A 22,178-nucleotide genomic window follows, 5' to 3' on the forward strand; every position below is an offset into this window, starting at 1 on the left:
TCCTCTGAAAGACTATAGCAATCTAAGCTTCTTTTCTGAGATATTAGATAAGAATGAAGGGATATATGCATCTCAAACTCTAGGATTACCTTGAGGCTACTTGCTGTCTTCTCACAGTTTTCTCTATGTAGAGACCCTGACAGAAACAGCAAATTGTTTCAGCCATAATTCTCTGATAAAAACTCAGAATATGGTCATATAACCAGTCAAAAGAACGGGAAGGCATCTAGTCTACAAGCCAACGCGGGCAGAATAGGCAAAAACGTCTGTATATAGGCAGAAACGCGCCATCTTTTGAAACGCGTTGTTTTTCCATATTTTTAGTATGCATGGACTCTAAATGTGTAAAAGTACTCTAAATATAACCTCTTATCATCTAAACTCGAAATTCTATTTTTGGGGATACTTATCTCTTAATAGAACTATTCTTATGTTCTTATTTCTTTTAGGATTTTTGAAGCTAATATTTTTATTCTAACACTTTTCTAATGTTTCTAGCCTTATTGTCTCACTCTTTCTAATTACACTCTCTTTTCTTATTGAAATCTATATTAAAAGAGACACATACATATATGGCTTGGGAGGGACGTTACAATCTCCCCCACTTAAAAGATTCGAGATGTCCTCATCTCGCGAGCTAGGGTAGTATCTAAGTAAATCCTCCTGTCTCTTTCAAATTGGTGTCCCCACCACTAGGTAAAAATCTTCTTTTATCTAAACATTGTTCTTAAAGAGTCTTTTATTTCATGTGCTTAGCTCGTTTTGTAGTGTCTCCAAAAGGTCTTTATTATTCTAAAGTTAATTGGTCTTATTATCCTAAGTTCATGCATCCATATACCTCTCAAATGATATGAACCTTCGAAATCCTTATTTTATACCTCCATGTAATATAGTATTTAACAAATTGTCATGGAAAAACGTAAGGAAATCAATTCTTTACACAATCTAACCTATGATAGCAATTTCATAAACTTAGTATCGTCTTGTAGAATACCTCTATTCATCATGCACACTACTTCACATGAATCTTGCACCAATCCTCTTCTATTTACTCACAGAAATACTTGTTGAATTCGGTTAACTTTAACCCTACTATTCCTATTTCTTGACTTAATTTTTGCTCTAGCTCATGATTCCTTGTAGCCAAGGGTGGGCTTGACGTTCCTCTTGAATTAGGGGACCTCTTCTTGATTAACATGGAAGGACTCATGTTCTTCTCGACACGTTCTATATAAAAACTTTATCATAGTCTTTGGCTATAACTATGGCTTCTGAAATAGAGGATGGTTTTACATTCTTGATGAGGTTATTCAAAGGTAGATTAAGCTTCCAAATGAATTGATGGAGAAGAGTTACCTCATCCATCTCTGGAGCAAATCGGAGAAGTTTAACAAATTTTTGGTGGTATTCTTTTAGGGTCTTCCTTTCTTGGGTTAGCTTTAAAAATTCATTTATTTTATCCTCTTGAAATCCTAGAGGACAAAAGCTTTCACGAAGGTGTACTTTCATGGCATCTCATATAACTGATTTTAGCTCCAGTGGTTAGATTGACAACAATGCTTGCAACTAATTTGGCATTTCTTACGATTTTTAGACACGAGCAAGGGTGAGCTTGCTTCTTTCATTGTATCCATTAAAAGTTCAAAACTATCAAATACTTATCATAGCACCACATTTGAAGGCAGTCAGGATTAATACATTTGAGATCTTCATTTTTTTGAGAATTACACATCTGGTATCTTGGGATTAACACATCCAAAGATTATCAGGATTGACACATCTAAGAGCATGATCCTCTGGGAATTACACATCCGAAGTTAGACTCATGTTTGTCTGAGATGGGTTCAAGATCTTGGATGATCGTCCTAGTGTAAAGCATCCAATGGATGGCATTCACACGTCAACTATTCAAACCTTAATGGACTTATAATCTTAATAATTTATAATATGCAAGTTGATGAGATATATCCTGAAAATTTCTCTAAACAAGTTTCGGTCTATCCTTCTAGTCATTCAGCCTCTCACTAGTTTCTTAATTTGATCACTTTATGTTTTTCCTTACAAAAGATTTTCTCCCCAACCTTATTTCTCAAATTTATTGTACAAATATCTTGCGTGTGCACCCCCAAGATACAAGCACAATTTCATAGGATGATTGTCTCAACATGTGAGGATATTCAAACAACTTCTATGGCCAGTAGAGATGATTGATTCGTCCTCATATGATAAACAATCACTTGTTTTAATCCCTTGACAGTTAACCTTTGAAAAACAAATCCTAGGAACTAAGATCGGCTCTGATACCACTTGTAAGGTTCCCCCCCTTCCACAAATAGGGGAAACGCTTAAGATAGTCCACTAAGTCTTAACTTGGAGAAAATTTCCTACTCATCGACACCTTGACCATACAGAGATTCAAGGATACGATTCATAGGTGAGACCTAGTTCTATCCCGCAGGGGGAGCGTGGTCTTGTAAACATCAAATCACCCATAGGGTAATCGATCATAAATTGGGCAACTACTAGTCTTGATTCCTAGAGACAACGCTTTTTTCCTCATCCATGCAAGGCACAGCCGTTGGCCTAGTCTTCTAGAATAGAATTGCTCGAGAACCTATTTATCTAACGTAGGGCTTTCACTTAATATGTTGGAAAGCTACCCGACTAATCGGGTCCACCCGTCCGTAGGATGGTGCCGTCGGGGCATTCCATCCTCCCACTTTCCACCCTACTCACGCGTCAATTTGTTTTCTAATTAATCCTACCACACTGTTTGACATAAATAAACATGTTCCTTAATAAGACCCTTTCACAAGGTTTATTAAAACAGCCTTTGCCTTTTTCCACAATACAATAATGCCAAAGATAAGATTTATAAAAACAAAGTTTAAACATGAATCAATTTCATATAAGCCAAACTGGCTCTCTTATTCTTTTCTTTTATACCGCCGATGATCTAGAATTCGGCCTTCCAGTCTCCACATGCTGGGCAAAACCCTACGGGACCATACACCTCATCGTCGGCCGCTGGCGAGGACTCAAGCCGGCCTGTCGCCCTCTCAGGCTCCATCGCTCGATCCTCCCGCCCCTTAGAGGGATGTTTGCGCACTAGGGTGGGCTAATTCACCGCACTAGCCTGGGCCCTCAGAACTAGGCAGCATCATCACAATCACTTGCCTCAATCGGCAAACCTCATTCTCCCGATGGTATGAGGGATACCATGGGCCAACTCCGGGCCTTACTAACGTCTCCGCCGTCTGGCTACACAAGCACAAGAACGGGGCAACGTCAAGGCAGGGAGAAGTTGTACCTGTACCTTAATTTAACCAAGATAACAATCCAATTACTCACTAAACCATATGACTAGGATCCATGTCACCTTCTTTAAGAAAACAATCTTTTTCACAAAGATTTTAGCATTTCAACTTGAGATTGCGATAAGGCATATGCTATTGCTTAAAAGAATACAAACTTTAAATGGTAAATCAATCAAATAGATCATTTTAACAATCAATAGAGAAGCCGGGGCCATACCTCAACCCCTAAGAATGATATATAATTGAAAAACAAAATATGTATATACCTTATAGAAATTTGTCGTTTATCGTTGCCTTTGCTCGTTTTATTAACAAGAGCTTTAGAATATAGAGTCTTCTAATACCTTCTCTTATGATTAAAATCATCCAATCATCTCCAAGCTTTATCTCCTCTTACTCATACTGTGACTCTTCTCTCTTTCTAAGATCTATGGCAAAATAGCCTTCTCTTACAGGGCTACGGCATACTATTCTTTCTCTAAAAGAAAAGCTATGGAGTTTTGGTCTCTTCCTCTGAAAGACTATAGCAATCTAAGCTTCTTTTCTGAGATATTAGATAAGAATGAAGGGATATATGCATCTCAAACTCTAGGATTACCTTGAGGCTACTTGCTGTCTTCTCACAGTTTTCTCTATGTAGAGACCCTGACAGAAACAGCAAATTGTTTCGGCCATAACTCTCTGATAAAAACTCAGAATATGGTCATATAACCAGCCAAAAGAACGGGAAGGCATCTAGTCTACATGCCAACGTGGGCAGAATAGGCAAAAACGTCTGTATATAGGCAGAAACACGCCATCTTTTGAAACGCGTTGTTTTTCCACATTTTTAGTATGCATGGACTCTAAATGTGTAAAAGTACTCTAAATATAACCTCTTATCACCTAAACTCGAAATTCTATTTTTGGGGATACTTATCTCTTAATAGAACTATTCTTATGTTCTTATTTCTTTTAGGATTTTTGAAGCTAATATTTTTATTCTAACACTTTTCTAATGTTTCTAGCCTTATTGTCTCACTCTTTCTAATTACACTCTCTTTTCTTATTGAAATCTATATTAAAAGAGACACATACATATATGGCTTGGGAGGGACGTTACATCTATTCATTCACATTTATCTGATTCACATCACATCACATCCATTCACATCCCTTATCATTCATTCATATCCCGATTCACATCCTATATCATTCATTTACATCCTGATTCACATGACATCACATCTCATCTATTCATTCACATTTATCTGATTCACATCACATCTATTTACCTCTCATTCTCATCACTTCTATTCTCATCACATCCATTCTCTATTCATTCTCATCTATCTGATTCATATCACATCTATTTATAGAATGTAAGAAAATTCTTATTTTTGATATAAAGATTCTTTACGCATCTATTCATGCATAAGAACAACTTCAGTGGGAAATAACACTTTTATAAAAACCCGTTTATGCATCTATTTATGCATAAATTCAATTTTAAGGAGAATAACACTTTCGAAATAAAAATAAATCTTTTATGCATCTTTCTATGCATAAAATCAAAATTGATGAGAATAACTCTTTTGAAATAAAAATAAATTTCTTTATGCATCTTTCTATGCATAAAATCAAAATTGATGAGAATAACTCTATAAAAATAAATTTCTTTATGCATCTTGCTATGCATAAAATCAGAATTGATGAGAGTAACTCTTTTGAAATAAAAATAAATTTCTTTATGCATCTTTCTATGCATAAAATCAAAATGGATGAGAGTAACTCTTTTGAAATAAAAATAAATTTCTTTATGCATCTTTCTATGCATAAAATCAAAATTTGATGAAAGTAATGCTTTTATAATTAAAAAATTTCTTTTATGCATCTATTTATGCATAAACTCAATTTTAATGAACATAACACTTTTATAATTAAAAAAATCTTTTATGCATCTATTTATGCATAAAAATCAATTTTGATGAAAGTAACACTTTTATAATCAAAATATTCCCAATATGCATCTTTCTATGCATAGAAATTAATTCTAATGAAAATAATACTTTTATAATAAAAATATTTTTAATATGCATTTTTCTACGCACAAAATAAAAATAACACTTTTAGAATACACAAGCGGTGGGGATTACTCTTTTTGAATAATAAAAAGATAAAACTTACTTCACCAAATTTAAGAAAATTTTGCCATAACCTCCTTTGTATGGCTGACCATTTTTTAATTTTTTGACTCTAAAATTTACTAAAAATTATCCAAGATGATTTAAATCATTCTAATCTAATCAATTTCGACTTTATTAGGAGTAAACAATATGAAAAGTTTAATTCCATCAATTTGATTACACATCTAGAATAAAGAAAGGCTGAATTCAATAATGAAGAGAAGGGGGAAAGCCTTTCCAGCAAGGCATAACATCCATTTTCATTTTAAAGAAAGCAAAAATCAGAAAACCATAAAATAGAATAAGAAAAAGTAGAATTTCTAACTTAGGAGGAGTTTTGTGAGCTTTCCTTTGGCTTGATGGTTTGAGGGATCTACTCTGGTTTGTAACAAGAGTGGCCACCAAATCTTTTGAAGAGGAAATGGTCAAAAACAAATGAATTATCAATGAATTCACTATTTTTGGCTCTGGGGAGGAGGAGTAGAGTAACAGTGCATAAAACACTATTATCCATTTACAAAGGGGAAGGCTTCATTTATAGGAAAAAGCGAGCCTCTAACCAAGCAAACTGATTCTAGAATTTTTCAGATCAGTTTGGTCAATTTTTAACCATTTTTAGGTTAGTTTAGCTTACTTTTTCGATCTAGTTGAAGCAAGAGAGAGGAGAGATAAAAATATCTCATTATTTGTGAGTTTAAAACTTAACCACACATGTGAAATAGGCAACTCCTTCATGAGGGAAATTCCCCACACTGAGGTGTCAAAAATGCATCATTTCTTCTAAATATCTCTTCTAAATGCATCATTTCTTCTAAATGAGAGCTCTCATGGGTGCCATTCTCGTAATTGTGCTGAACTCCTCATAGTTAATGCCATAGGTTTGCACATAGCCCTTGGTAACCAATCTTGCCTTATACCTACTCACACTGAACCATCTGCATTATACTTCTTTACCTTGTGCATCCACTTACATCTAATTACCTTCTTTTCAGGCAAAGACAATAACTCCCATGTTTCATTTGCATCCAATGTTGTCATCTTCTCATTCATGGCATCTTCCCATTTTGTATTCCCAAGTGCTTTCTCAAAACAAGTGGGCTCCAGATATTGTATTGCTTTAACCATGTAAGCATAATGATGGGCTATATATCCATCATATCTCAACCTGTCATCAGGGTACTTAAGCCTCGTAGACTTGCGCACACATGCATCACTGCCATGTGTCCTCAAAACAGTTCTGGTTTTTCTTACACCAAAAGTAACCATAGATGGAATGCCAAGCTCCTCATCAAGTGTAAGATCCCTGTTCCCACCGAGCAACGGATTCAGGATACTGGCAGCAGAAGTAGCACTTCTCGCGCGGGACAGGGGTCCCACATTCGGGGCCTCACCCATGGATATCCGGATAAGAGACTAATCCGTCGGTTGTTCCAAAACCAAACCCAGAAAAACTTCCTTTACTGGAAAGCACGGGTGATTCCACCAGGAAAACTTTTACTCTAACGTAGTCAAACCCTTACTGATCAAACAGATCCGACTGCATCTATAAAGATACTTGGTTAGATCAAGGAAGAAACTTGCACTTGGATCATTGGGATCAACGCTTTTTTCCCCACCACATCAAGAGGCACAGCCGTTGATTCCTATCCATAGAACAATTACTATCCGAGATTTACTTTATCTATCGTAGTAACAGAATTTGAGTCTCGATTTACAGATCCATCAGTCCAGCCTAACCCCATCCAGTCCCAACCACTGTAGTGATGGGATCCAATTAAGAATTTGGTTAGGTTTTATCTCGGGTACCAAGGAAAAGAGTTCCAAGGCCCCCTAGCCAGAAGTTCATGCAAAATAAAACTAGTCACACCACTTACACACCCACAGAAATGTAAGATTCTTCCCCGCGCCTTCGAGGTATACAGGAGTAAGAACCTCCCTTTCTGATCTTATAATTATTCCCTCTCTAAAATAAAAGAAAGATTCTGTTTAAAAAAGGAAGACCCTCTCCCTAGAATACTTCTCAGGAGTCACGCCTGTTTTAAGGATTCAGAACAATGAGTTCAGAAGTAAAAATCGGTGTTTTGGATACCAAGGTTTTGGTTTTCATTCGAGTACGACCCAAAAGAAGTTCTTTATCTCTTGGGGAGTATAAGAAGTTATCTCCCAGATATTTTGGGCCTTATATCTGAATTCAATGAAAGTAGGTGACTTAGCCTACAAGCTTCTTTTACCTCCTCATCTCAAAGTTCTTAATGTATTTCATAGATATATGTGCCAAACCCAAATCAAGGAAAGACGGTAAAACTTCAGTGGCAAGATACCGTTGGCTTCTAAGTTACGCTAGCTCCTTCCTTTATATAAGTCGTAACTTTTACCTGTCACTCGCAGTAATCTTACTTCCATCGATCTCCCTTCTTCTTAATCTCCTTCATGGCTCGGCAATAGGAATTAGTTTTATCCATGATGATTTCTCACCTTCAAGATGCAAGAGAGTCTATGAAGAAAGATTTTATAGAACAGTATGAGCGCTCACTTTTCCCTCACTTGGGAACTTCTGTAGCGCAGACAAAATGGCAGACCTATCAAGACATAACTAGGGTAACACCCTGGGGTCAGCAGCACTTTCTAACAATGTCCGCTTGGCCATGGTTATTGAAGCCTTAGGTTTGGGTCCCCGATACTACTGCGTCATGAGATCAAGGCATCTTGGGTTTTCTGAGTGGGTCTTCCTACTGGCGTGTTTTCTTCCTCATCAGAAGATATGCCTTTACCCCATTTTTGACTTGCCTCTCAGAGGTCCTTTTGTTAGATCACCTCATACCACTGAGATAGGTGCGGCAATAACCAGCAGAATCATTCCCATAGATGAGTTACCCTATACTTGTGTAGCTTGTGAGTGCTGCTTTTGTGACCATATGATGGACAGGCTTATGGAAGTGTAAAGAGTTCTTCTATCTTTACTGTATAAGTTTCGAGAATGAATAAAGTTTAAATCTTGTTCTTATTTTGAATCTTGATCTCTTTAAGACTTTTCTTGGTGGTTAATCTTGATTAAAATTTTTCTCTAAGTCTCATATTCGTGCATCTTGCGAAATTATCCCAGTTTGCGAGATGAGGACATCTCGCATTTTTTAAGTGGGGTAGAATGTAAGATTCCTCCCCCAACCCCTTTTTGATGTCTAGTATCTTCCCCTGTAATCAATCCCTCTTCAGAAATATAAAGACCTTGTTTCTAACTGTTTTAACTTAGAGAGAGAAAATATTCTAGAGAGAGAATATTCAGATTTTGAATATTTTTGGATAGAAAAATATCTCACCTTATTAAAATGAATTTCCCTGAAACAAAAATTTAGAAAGAATTTTCCAATGTGCAATTGGAATTAATTGGAAATAGGTATAAAGAACCTTAGTCTAAGGGTCTAGATTTTCAGAAATTTTTGGATTATGGTTCAATTAAGGTTCCTATGGGCCAATAGCATCAATCCATGTGTAGGGAGGAGATAAATCCTATTTGTAAAAGAAAATACCCAAAAATGAGTAAATGCTCACATAAGATGAAGAGTTGAAAATGTACAAGGTTTATTAGTAAAAAACTATGAGTAATATCAAAAAAAGAGATAAATTGAGTATCCAAAAATGAGTAAATGCTCACATAAGATGACGAGTTGAAAATGTACAAGGTTTATTAGTAAAAAACTATGAGTAATATTAAAAAAATGAGATAAATTGAGTATCCAAAAATGAGTAAATACTCACATAGGATGAAGAGTTGAAAATTTACAAGGTTTATTAGTAAAAAACTATGAGCAATATTAAAAATATGAGATATTTTGGGTATAATCATTCCATTTTGACACATATGTAAGGAAGGGGAGTTCTTTAAAGGAGGTGCATATTTCACATGCTTGAATGAGTTTTAAACTCAAAAATAATGTGATATTTTTATCTCTCATCTCTCTTGAACCAAACCAAATCAAAATGGAACCAAATCGAATAAAAAAGTAACCAAACTAGGTTCAAATCTAGTCCAAATTCAACCAAACTGACTTGGAAAATTCTAAAATCAGTTTGTTTGGTTAGGAGCTCAATTTTTCCTATAAATAGAAGCCTCCCCTTGTTGAAAAAAATATAGTGTTTACACATTGTTACTCTACTCCACCTAAGCCAAGAACTGTGAATTCTTTAATAATTCACTAGTTTTTGACACTTCCCTCTTTCTTCAATTCCCATTGGTGGCTCCATCAACATACTAAACCAATTGATTGGTTGGGAGCCTCTACCGTGAACAAAGAATCAAGCAAATTGTAAGGTAAGTATGGTGAATTTTGATCTTTTCTATAATTTCTCAATGTTTCTCTCTTCTCAACCCCTCTCAAGCTTGAGAAGCTTAATTGGTATGGTTTTTGAATGCTATTGAAGTTAATTGATTAATGATAGTAAAGAATTACATAAATTTCCATTTATGTTTAATTCTAATGGTTTTTTCTCTCTCTCACTTAAGAAATAGTTATACTCATGACCCATTCTTAATCCAAATGAAGCTTTTCATAAAGCTTTTCCTTAATCCAAGATTAATCTATACTTAAGAATAAATTAATGATTTTTTTAATCTATACTTTTAGTTTATGTATTCCATGATTATTTTTGATTCAATCCATTAAGGGTTGATGATCCAATTAGGGATCATTATAATCATTCCCTTAAAGATAAGCCTTATCTTTTAAAATAATTGAGATTTATTAGTTATAGTAGCGGAGCTATGGCAAAATTTTATAAAAATTTATACATAAAATAATTTCATTCAAAGCATGAAAAGAGGATTTCCTACCATATTCTAGGAATTATCATCCTAGATTAATTGAAAGAATTTCATAGTAATCATGGAAAATTTAAATTTTTATATTATGCATAAAAGATAAATATTTTATTATAAAAGTGTTACTTTTAACATAATTGAATTTCATGAATAGAGGTATACATAAAAGATGAATATTTTATTATAAAAGTATTACTTTTAGCATAATTGAATTTCATGCATAGAGGTATGCATAAAAGATAAATATTTTATTATAAAAGTGTTACTTTTAGCATAATTGAAATTCATGCATAGAGGTATGCATAAAAGACGAATATTTTATTATTTTATTATAAAAATATTATAAAAAAAAATAATTATTTTATTATAAAAATGTTATTTTCATCATATTGAATTTCGTGCATAGAAATGAAAAAAATATATTATTTTATTATAAAAATATTACAAAAAAAATGATTATTTTATTGTAAAAGTGTTACTTTTATCACAATTGAAATTCTTGCATAGAGGTATGCATAAAAGATGAGTAAGGTGTGTATGGGATAAGGTAAGAAGTGTATGTGACGGGATAAAGTACTTATGGGATGAGTTAGTATGTGATAAGATGAGTTAGGATGTGATAAGGGGTGTATGAGATGTGTTAAGATGTGATAAGATGCATATGAGATAAGTTAGGATGTGATAAGAAGAGTTAAGATATGATAAGATGTATATGAGATGAGTTAGGATGTGATAAGATGAGTTAGGATGTGATAAGATGAGTTAGGATGTGATAAGATGCATATGAGATAAGTTAGGATGTGATAAGAAGAGTTAAGATATGATAAGATGTATATGAGATGAGTTAGGATGTGATAAGATAAGTTAGGATGTGATAAGATGTATATGAGATGAGTTAGGATGTGATAAGATGAGTTAGGATGTGATAAGATATATATGAGATGAGTTAGGATGTGATAAGGGGTGTATGAGATGTGATAAGATGCATATGAGATAAGTTAGGATGTGATAAGAAGAGTTAAGATGTGATAAGATGTGTATGGGATGAGATAAGAAGTGTATGTGTGTAACGTACCCATCTTCACTAATAAAGAATTGTCCATGTAATTATGAGTTTTTATGATATAAATATCAATGATTTTATTATTTGAGTCATTTCTACTTAGAATCTTCAAATTTTGAGCCCAAATTTGGAATCTGCGCGCGATTTTATCCTAGTATAGGATTTTACAGCATCCAAAACGGACACCGGATCAAGCCTATACGCTAATTTCAATCATTTTAGATAAAAAACAGCGACCTTTAAACCTTAATAAATGCACGACCGCACGTCCGATTGACGAACGGTCTGAACCTCTGCGACCAGGAGAACCTCCCGGACAAAAAAAAATTTCGCCCCCCGGGGCGGTTCGGCACGCAAATCGAGGCAGACGCCCCAAATTTGGGTACCCCGTCCCAAAATTTGGTCCGTACACACTCACTAGGGCTCCCGTACAATGGCCGCCCAAGAACCAAAGGACGACCGCCCACTGTATGGTCCACGCGTACCCTTAGGTGGACACCCACCAGACCCGATAAGGTACATGCGTACCACTCCTTTCCCAGACAACCGACACCGTACCTTTCCCCTAGACCCATGCAGGCCACTGATCCACAGCCTTTGAAGGTACACCATCCTTTCGTCCTTGCTTTGCGCAACGCCCGTACCCTCACCCCTCAGCTATATAAACCCCCGGGGTGCTCCGCAGACAGCACGCAATTCTGTGTAGCGTACGCCCTGTTGTGCCGCCGTCCATCCCTGTGTAGCGTGCTTGCTGCAAGTACAGCCGCCCTTGCAGCCACCCCTCTCACACCCCCTCATTTGGCTCTTTTCAGATAAGCCAATTTTCCTCCATCCCCCTCTTGCTAGGCCAGTGTCCTTAACTCTTCTCCCTCCCCCCCGTGTGAATAGACTTACAGAGAGGCTTGTAGCAACCCCTCCCAGCCCTCTCCACGTTTTTGCCTTTGCCCTTAAGGACATCTCACAATCCCCCCCCCCATTTGCGTAGACTTTAGTAAGGGTTTTTTGACTCAAGCGAGGGTTCGTACGCCATATTCTTTTGCTCATACGGTGAGCAAACGAGCTCCGAATTCAAATCCGACTGAAGCGTTTCGATCGCAGCAGCGAGCTCTACAAGGCAACGCCTAAGATGGCCTCATCTCGGAGATGGCAAAATATTACCTCAAGAGGGGCACGTAACAACGAGATGGAGGGAGATGCGCCCAATGCGGCTCCAGGCCTCCCTTTTCAAGCCCCTCAAGGAAACAGTGGCCAGGTTAGCTTGGTTAATTTTCAAAAGAAGAGATTTTTCCTTAAATTAGTATTAATGAATGGTGTCTTTTTCTTTTAAAATGAGGACATAAAAATTATATGAAGTTACGAATTATATGATGTTGTATTCGATAAATTGCGTTGAAATTGTTATCTTCATGAATTGTGAATGCTATATTTAGTAAATTGCATTGAAGTTGTTATCTTTAGAATTCAATATTTTTTTTAATTATTATTTTTCTTTTCTAGCTTCAATGCTAACTCCGTTCCGTGCTTGTGTAGCCGGGCGGCGTCGTTAGCAAAGCCCGGGAATGGCCCAAGGTATCCCTCATACCTTTGAGAGAATAAGGATCGCCGATTGAGGCGAGAGATTATGAGGCTGCCTAGTTCTGAGGGCCCAGGCTAGTGCGGTAAATAAGCCCACCCTAGTGTGCAAACATCCCTCTGAGGGGCGGGAGGATCGAGCGATGGAGCCCGAGAGGGCGACAGGCCGGCTTGAGTCCTCGCCGCGGCCGACGATGAGGTGTATGGTCCCGTAGGGTTTTGCCCAGCATGTAGAGGCTGGAAGGCCGAATTCTAGATCATCGGCAGAATAAGAATAAGAGAGCCGGTTTGGCTTGTATGGAAATGGAATCATGTATAAACTTTTTATATAATTACATCTTGTCTTTGGTATGATCGTATTGTGTAAGAAGGCTGTTTTAACGAACCATGTGAAGAAGGGCCCTAATTAAGGAATATGTTTATTTATGTCAAACAGTGTGGCAGTATTAATTAGAAAACAAATTGATGCGTGAGTAGGGTGGAAAGTGGGAGGATGGAATGCCCTCACGGCACCATCCTACGGATGGGTGGACCCGATTAGTCGGGTAGCTTTCCAACAGATTAAGTGAAAGCCCTACGTTAGATAGTTAGGTTCTTGGGCAACTCTATTCTAGAAGACTAGGCCAGCGGCGGCTGTGCCTTGCATAAGATGAGGAAAAAAGTGTTGTCTCTAGAAATCAAGTCTAGTAGTTGCCCAATTTTTGATCAATTGCCCTATGGGTGATTTGATGTTTAGAAAATCACGCTCCCCCTGCAGGATAGAGCTAGGTCATACCTATGAATCGTATCCTTGAATCTCTACAGGGTCAAGGTGTCGATGAATAGGAAATTTTTCCCAAGATAAGACTTAGCGGACTATCTTAAGTGTTTCTCCCATTTTTAAAGGGAGGAACCTTACAATTGGTATCAGAGCCGATCTTAGCTCCTAGGGATTGTCACTTAAGGATTGTTTTGCAATAAATGTTTTACCTAACATAATGCTAATTAGTAAAGACATCCTACTAAAACAAATAAATTAAATTGATGTTTGAATGATTGTAGGAAGAGGAAGATGCCTACTCCAAATTTCTAGTTTTCCAATGCATCTTCGAGACTGCTAGTCACTCCTCGAATTTCGAATTCCGCGACACCATGGTGCAGATATTAGAGAAGATATCCCTCCCTCATTTCTCTCGTATTCAGAGAGGATGGGGTAGAGATTTCTGGAGTCGTGGGCCGAGATACTTCTTCATCTGAGCAGATCAGATTGGGAACCTCACCACCGACCTTAAGCGGATTCGTTGGATTGAGAAACTGAAGATGATCCGCTTATTTTGGTTCGTCGGTACCCCCCAGGGCCGACACCTCGGTGACTATAGATGGGGTTTGTATACCTCAGGATCGTTGGGTGTATGACAAAGTGATGCAGGTCTTACCTGCTGATAGAGTAGCAGTGTTGGGATCTACCCCAATCCAAAGTTTACCACCCTTACCATCAGTTTTTAGAGTCTTAGAAACTACAGCGGAACCCCCATATTTCACCTATGTGGACCGGTCTACCCTTATGTCATAATCAAGCCTAGGAATTTCCCTTCATAGCAAATAAGACTGATTATAGTCTCAGAACTTTGTAATAAAACTTGTCCTTGTAAATATTTGGAAATAAAATAATTTCAATGTTTTACTCTCCAAAAATTAAGTGTTGTGCAAATATGAATCTTGTAATCTTAAAAATTGTTTTTACGATGATGGCCAGGACGACCACCCTCCACTTCCCAATGCGCTTTACACCGATACCCAGGAGAAGAAGCTCCTGCTCAAGCAAATGCAACCTCCCTCCTTTAAAGGAGAAGGTTCAAAGGTTGAGAAGGATGCTGAAGTCTGGATTGAGGCGATGGACGATTATTTCTCTACTGCCGGTACTGGAGTAGCAAATCAGTCTATGCTCGCACGGTTTCGCCTCATTGGAGATGCTAAACTCTGGTGGAAACAGTGGTGCCGTGACAAGGAAGTCACCGAGCATTCTCAAACGTGGGAAGACATCAAGCAGGCAGTGAAGGAAAGATATCTTCCTCCATCCCATGAATCCATAAAGATGAATAAGTTTTTTAGTCTTAGACAGTGCAGCTTAACTCTTGAGGATTACTATTCCAAATTTATTACCCTTCGGAAGTATGCCCCAGCTATGACTACTTCCCAACAAGTGGCTCGTTTCTGCCAAGGGCTAAATGAACCCCTAGATTCCCGCCTTGAAGCAATGAGGCCAAGCACATTACAGGATGCTCTCATACGAGCTAAGCCCCTTGTGAAAGAAATGAAGGCTAACAAACCGAAGAATCAAAAGAGATCTTACCCCGAGGCAAACCTTAGAGATCAACCCTACAAGAAACCTCAACAGAATTTCCCCTACTACAACAGAGGGTGACAAGGCAACTCTTTTGCCCCCCGCTCGTATGCTGCTTCTTCCAGAGAAGGCCCTCTGTGTTTTGAGTGCAATGAGCCGGGACACTTTAGAGCCAACTGTCCCAAGATGGCAACATCATTTCCCCAAGGTAACAGAGGAAATCAAGGCCGTGGAACCCCTACCCACCAAGGTGCAAGAGGCAGTGGCCGCGGAGGAACAGTTGCTAGAACTGCCTGTGTTATAAGTGAAGAACCGACCTTGGAAACGGCTGAAGAAGAGCGCGCCACCGTCCATGCGGTGGTAGAACACCAAGGTCCGAATAAACAATTTGGTGTAATCCAAGCCCCCGCCACTCATCACGGTAAGCCATTTCAGCTTTTGATTGATTGTGGTAGTACCCATTCATTCCTTTCTCCTAGGTGCTTGCAAAAATTAAACTTGAGTCAAAAAACAGCTAGAAAAATGATTGTAGAGTTAGCCAGTGGGAAAGAAGTAGTATCTCGCCACTCTATAGGAAACCTTGATTTTGAGCTGGGTAATGAGCAAACTCATGGTCACTTTAGAGTCTTGCCACTAGGAATTTATGATGGAATCCTTGGGATGGATTGGTTAATTGCAAACAAAGCTAGCATTCATTGTAACCAGGGGAGTATCACTTTTGAAAATGAAGGCCAAGTAATATCTGTTCAGGGAATCACAGGAAAACCTAAGTCTAGGGTAGTCAAGGCAAAACATCTTCTCAAGGGGACACGTAAGGGTCAACAAGTTTTCTTAGTCAAACTCAACAGTCATTGAACCCAGTATGGAGACAGAACCCTCTTGGCTCCAAGAATTCTCTGACATCTTCCCCGACGAGCTTACAGGGTTACCGCCTCCTCGAGAAGTCAATCATGAAATCGAGGTGATCCCTGGAGCTCAACCCGTCTCAAAAACCCCCTATAAAATGTCCCTTCCTGAATCCATTGAACTTAAGGAGCAACTTTCCCAACTCATTGAACAAGGATTTGTACATCCCAGTAGCTCTCCTTGGGGAGCACCTGTTCTTTTCCAAAAAAAGAAGGATGGGACTCTCCGCCTCTGCATAGATTATCGAGGGCTCAATCAAGTCACTGTCAAGAATAAGTATCCTATCCCTCGCATCGATGAACTTCTTGACAGGCTTCATGGGACCAAAGTCTTCTCAAAAATAGATTTGAGGTCTGGTTACTATCAGATCAAAGTCAAGGAAGCAGATATACCCAAAACAGCCTTCAATACCCATTATGGCCACTATGAGTTTACTGTGATGTCATTCGGGTTAACCAATGCTCCTTCAACCTTCAACCGCCTAATGCAAGATATATTCCGTCCTTACCTGGATGAATTTGTGCTTGTTTTCTTTGATGACATCTTAATCTACTCCAAATCAATGGAAGAGCATGAGGAGCATGTGCGTAGAGTTCTGCAATTGCTGCGCAGACACAAACTCTATGCCAAGAAGAGCAAATGTACCTTTTTTACTCATCAAATTGAGTATCTTGGATTCATCGTCTCCAAAGATGGCATCTCAGTAGACCCTGCCAAGGTCAAGGATATTCTAGAATGGCCACCCCCAAAATCAGTTCGTGAAGTTCGTGGATTCTTGGGAATCACGGGTTGGTATAGGATTTTTATCAAAGATTATGCCTTGGTAGCTGCACCCTTGACAGATCTTCTTAAGAAGGATTGCAAAATAGTGTGGCTGCCAATCCATCAAAATAGCTTTGATCAGCTGAAAGTCATTATTACTTCTGCCCCCCAGATCTTCTTAAGAAGGATTGCAAAATAGTGTGGCTGCCAATCCATCAAAACAGCTTTGATCAGCTGAAAGTCATTATTACTTCTGCCCCAGTCTTAAAGCTTCCTGATTTCTCCAAGGAATTTGAAGTGGTTACCGATGCTAGTAGTCTAGCACTTGGTGGTGTCTTAGGCCAAGAAGGCAGACCAGTCGCTTATACTTCCCGCAAGCTGAAGCAATATGAAGCAAACTATGCCACCCATGATTTGGAACTCTTAGCAGTTGTTCATTGCCTCAAATTATGGAGACATTATCTCTTGGGAGGCAAATTCCAGCTTGTATAACTGACCACAAAAGTCTAAAGTGGTGGATCTTCACCCTCAACATGCGGCAAAGGAGATGGATTGAAATTCTACAAGAATATGATTTCGACATCAAATTCCGCCCTGGGAAAGATAATGTGGTAGCTGATGCACTTAGCCGCAAATCTTTCTTGAATGCAATTTCAATGCCAAATAATCCCATACTGGTCAAGGTGGAAGAAGTCTCATCTCATGACCCAGATTATCAGAGGATGATAAAGTTAGTAGAAGAAGGGGGACATTCAGAGAAAGAGAAGAATCTAATCAAGGGATACTCCACTCATGAAGGAAGCCTCTACTTCAATCACAGGCTATGTATCCCTAAGGATCCTGCTTTAAAGAAATTAATCCTCCATGAAGCTCATGATAGCCCTGCTGCAGGACACCCAGGTTATGCAAAAACATTAAATGCGGTAAGAAGGAGTTTTCATTGGGCAGGCTTGAAAAATGATGTGCTTCGGTACTTGAAACAATGTCTCTCATGCCAAAGGATCAAAGCTGAAAGGGTCAAGATGCCTCGAAAGCTTAAACCCTTAGATATCCCCCAAATGAAGTGGGAGTGCATTAGTATGGATTTTGTCACAAGTCTCCCCACTGTTCAAGGAGGATATGACTCCATTCTAGTAGTAGTGGACTTACTTACCAAAGTAGCTCACCTTATACCAGCAAAGAAGACCTTCAAAGCTTCTGATGTTGCTCGAATATTCATCAAGGAAGTCCTCAAACTTCATGGTCTCCCAAAAAGGATAGTAAGTGATCGGGATTCTGACTTCACCTCAAAATTCTGGTAGTCTTTATTTCAAGCTCTGGGGACTCAACTTTGCTTTAGCACAGCTTATCATCCAGAGACCGATGGCCAGACTGAGAGAGTCAATCAAGTAATTGAAGACATTCTACATTCTCAGAGCATACTGTGGACGGGAACCCAGAAGGTGGATTCAATACCTTCCTCTGGTAGAATTTGCCTACAATGCGTCTTATCATCAAAGCATAGGAATGTCACCATTCAAGGCACTCTATGGGCAAGAATGCTTGTCTCCTCTAAATTTCTCTGATCCGACCATAAGAGTTGAGGCATCCAAGAAAATGCTCGAAGAGATGGAGGAACAAACCAAGGCTATCCAAAAGGATATTAAAGCTGCCCAAGATGGACAAAAGCATTATGCTGACAACAAGAGGTCTGAAAGGATCTTCAAGGAAGGAGACAAAGTTCTTCTACGAGTGCGACCCAAACGAAGTTCTCTATCAGTTGGGAAATATAAGAAGCTCAGCCCTAGGTATTGTGGTCCTTATACAGTTATCAAGTGTCTAGGTAAAAGTGCCTATAAACTCCAACTCCCAGCCCATATCAAAGTCCATAATGTATTTCATGTAAGTTTGTTAAAGCCATATGTCCCCAGTCTCGATCATATTCTTGATGATGAACAAGTTGTAATCCCTACTCAAGGAGTCCTTACAGCCCAGTAGCATCATAGATTCTAGGGAAAGGTAACTCCGAAATAGAACTCTTGTAGAACATCTAGTTCAGTGGAAAGATTACCCTGAAGAGGATGCAACTTGGGAAGACGAAGCTACACTCTTAAAGGATTATCCCCAATTCATGACGAGATGATGACATCTCGATTTCTTTAAGGGGGGAAGGATGTAACGTACCCATCTTCACTAATAAAGAATTGTCCATGTAATTATGAGTTTTTATGGTATAAATATCAATGATTTTATTATTTGAGTCATTTCTACTTAGAATCTTCAAATTCTGAGCCCAAATTTGGAATCTGCGCGCGATTTTACCCTAATATAGGATTTTACAGCATCCAAAACGGACACCGGATCAAGCCTATACGCTAATTTCAATCATTTTAGATAAAAACGGCGACCTTTAAACCTTAATAAATGCACGACCGCACGTCGGATTGACGAACGGTTTGAACCCCTGCGACCAGGAGAACCTCCTGGACAAAAAAAAATTTCGCTCCCCGGGGCAGTCCGGCACGCAAATTGAGGCGGGCGCCCCAAATTTGGGTACCCCACCCCAAAATTTGGTCCGTACACACTCACTAGGGCACCCGTACAATGGCCGCCCAAGAACCAAAGGACGACCGCCCACTGTATGGTCCACGCGTACCCTTAGGTGGACACCCAGACCCGATAAGGTACATGCGTACCACTTCTTTCCCAGACAACTGCAACACCGTACCTTTCCCCTAGACCCATGCAAGCCACTGATCCACAGCCTTTGAAGGTACACCGTCCTTTCGTCCTTGCTTTGCGCAGCGCCCGTACCCTCACCCCTCAGCTATATAAACCCCCGAGGTGCTCCACAGACGGCACGCAATTCTATGTAGCCTACGCCCTGTTGTGCCGCCGTCCGTACCGCCATCCGTCCCTGTGTAGCGTACTTGCTGCAAGTACAGCCGCCCTTGCAGCCACCCCTCTCACACCCCCTCATTTGGCTCTTTACAGATAAGCCAATTTTCCTCCATCCCCCTCTTGCTAGAGGCCAGTGTCCTTAACTCTTCTCCCCCCCGTGTGAATAGACTTACAGAGAGGCTTGCAGCAACCCCTCCCAGCCCTCTCCACGTTTTTGCCTTTGCTCTTAAGGACATCTCACAATCCCCCCCCCTCCATTTGCGTAGACTTTAGTAAGGGTTTTTTGACTCAAGCGAGGGTTCATGCACCATATTCTTTTGCTCATACGGTGAGCAAACGAGCTCGGAATTCAGTCCGAGACTGAAGCGTTTCGATCGCAGCAGCGAGCTCTACAAGGCGACGCCTAAGATGGCCTCATCTCGGAGACGGCAAAATATTGCCTCAAGAGGGGTACGTAACAACGAGATGGAGGGAGATGCGCCCGCGGCTCCAGTCCTCCCTTTTCAAGCCCCTCAAGGAAACGGTGGCCAGGTTAGCTTGATTAATTTTCAAAAGAAGAGATTTTTCCTTAAATTAGTATTAATGAATGGTGTCTTTTTCTTTTAAAATGAGGACATAAAAATTATATGAAGTTACGAATTATATGATGTTGTATTCGATAAATTGCGTTGAAATTGTTATCTTCATGAATTGTGAATGCTATATTTAGTAAATTGCATTGAAGTTGTTATCTTTAGAATTCAAGATTTTTTTAATTATTATTTTTCTTTTCTGGCTTCAACGCTAACTCCGTTCCGTGCTTGTGTAGCCGGGCGGCGTCGTTAGCAAAGCCCGGGAATGGCCCAAGGTATCCCCCATACCTTTGGGAGAATAAGGATCGCCGATTGAGGCGAGAGATTATGAGGCTGCCTAGTTCTGAGGGCCCAGGCTAGTGCGCTAAATAAGCCCACCCTAGTGTGCAGACATCCCTCTGAGGGGCGGGAGGATCGAGCGATGGAGCCTGAGAGGGCCTACGGGATAGAGCTAGGTCATACCTATGAATCGTATCCTTGAATCTCTACAGGGTCAAGGTGTCGATGAATAGGAAATTTTTCCCAAGATAAGACTTAGAAAGCAGACTATCTTAAGTGTTTCTCCCATTTTTAAAGGGAGGAACCTTACAATGTGATGAGATAAGATGAATATGGGTTGTGATAGGGTGAGAATGGATGTGATGAAAAAGAATAGATGAGAAGGCGTATGGGGTTATATGAATGGGAATGAGGAAATGGATGTATGTATGTATGGATGTATGCATGTAGATGTGAATGTACGCATGTGGATGTGTATGTATGGATGTATGTATGTGGATGTGGATGTATAAATAAGGATGTGAAAATGGATGTATGCATGGATGTGTATGAAGAATAATGAAGGTGAATGTGTATGGGAAATAATGTGTCGATATGAATGAATGGATGAGAATGAGTACATATGAAGGGAATGTGGAATAAGTAATGTGGATTGAGGAGGGATAATGTGGAAAGACGGAATTCGATATAGAAACTGTATTTTGTGACTGTTTGTAAATGACTGTTTTATGTCAAGAATGTTGGGAAAGCATTTTGACCATCTTGTGATTAAGGTCGTGGAGACCTAACTGATAAAGTTGCAACTGCTGACGGAGAGTCAATGGAGGATGTCTCGCGTAGCAAGGTTGGCCGAGGTCTTGACCAGCCTCGGTGCGATTAAAATGGTGCGCTTCCGGTACGGTGGATGAGGGGCCAAGGAAGCGGCCTATGAGTGAAGCGCTAGGTCACCTGTGCGAAGGATCCTAGGGGTGCTGACCATACGGTGCTCAGGCTCTGGGTCGCCCAGGATACCCACGCGTGCGTCAAGGAAGGTATTGGAACAAGGAGTAAGAGTTGTTTTCTGAAACCGGGCATGGATCTGGTTGACTGACCTTGCTGGTCCTCAACGGATGAGTCCATGGCTCTTTATATGGATCCGTTGGTTGATCTTGCTCTGATCTTCAACGAGAGTCCATCTTGATAAGTGATTATATTGCCGAGTATTATGGGCTAGGAACTATTGAAACGGCCCCTGAGTGGACAGGTGGTGAGCGTTCTAGTTGCCAATGATGCCATAGATACTCTGATGAAGGAATGATGGGAAATTGAATCAACCGGATAATTTGGAAGATGGTGATCAGTGATACTATGGTTTTATTAAAGGATTGTTTTAAAACTAGTTGAATCTGTGGGTGTGTAAGTGGTGTGACTAGTTTTATTTTGCATGAACTTCTGGCTAGGGGGCCTTGGAACTCTTTTCCTTGGTACCCGGGATAAAACCTAACCAAATTCTTAATTGGATCCCATCACTACAGTGGTTGGGC

This window comes from Cibotium barometz, chromosome 31 (genome assembly GCF_041138505.1).
Source record: "Cibotium barometz isolate CiBa-2024 chromosome 31, ASM4113850v1, whole genome shotgun sequence".
Lineage (NCBI taxonomy): Eukaryota > Viridiplantae > Streptophyta > Polypodiopsida > Cyatheales > Cibotiaceae > Cibotium > Cibotium barometz.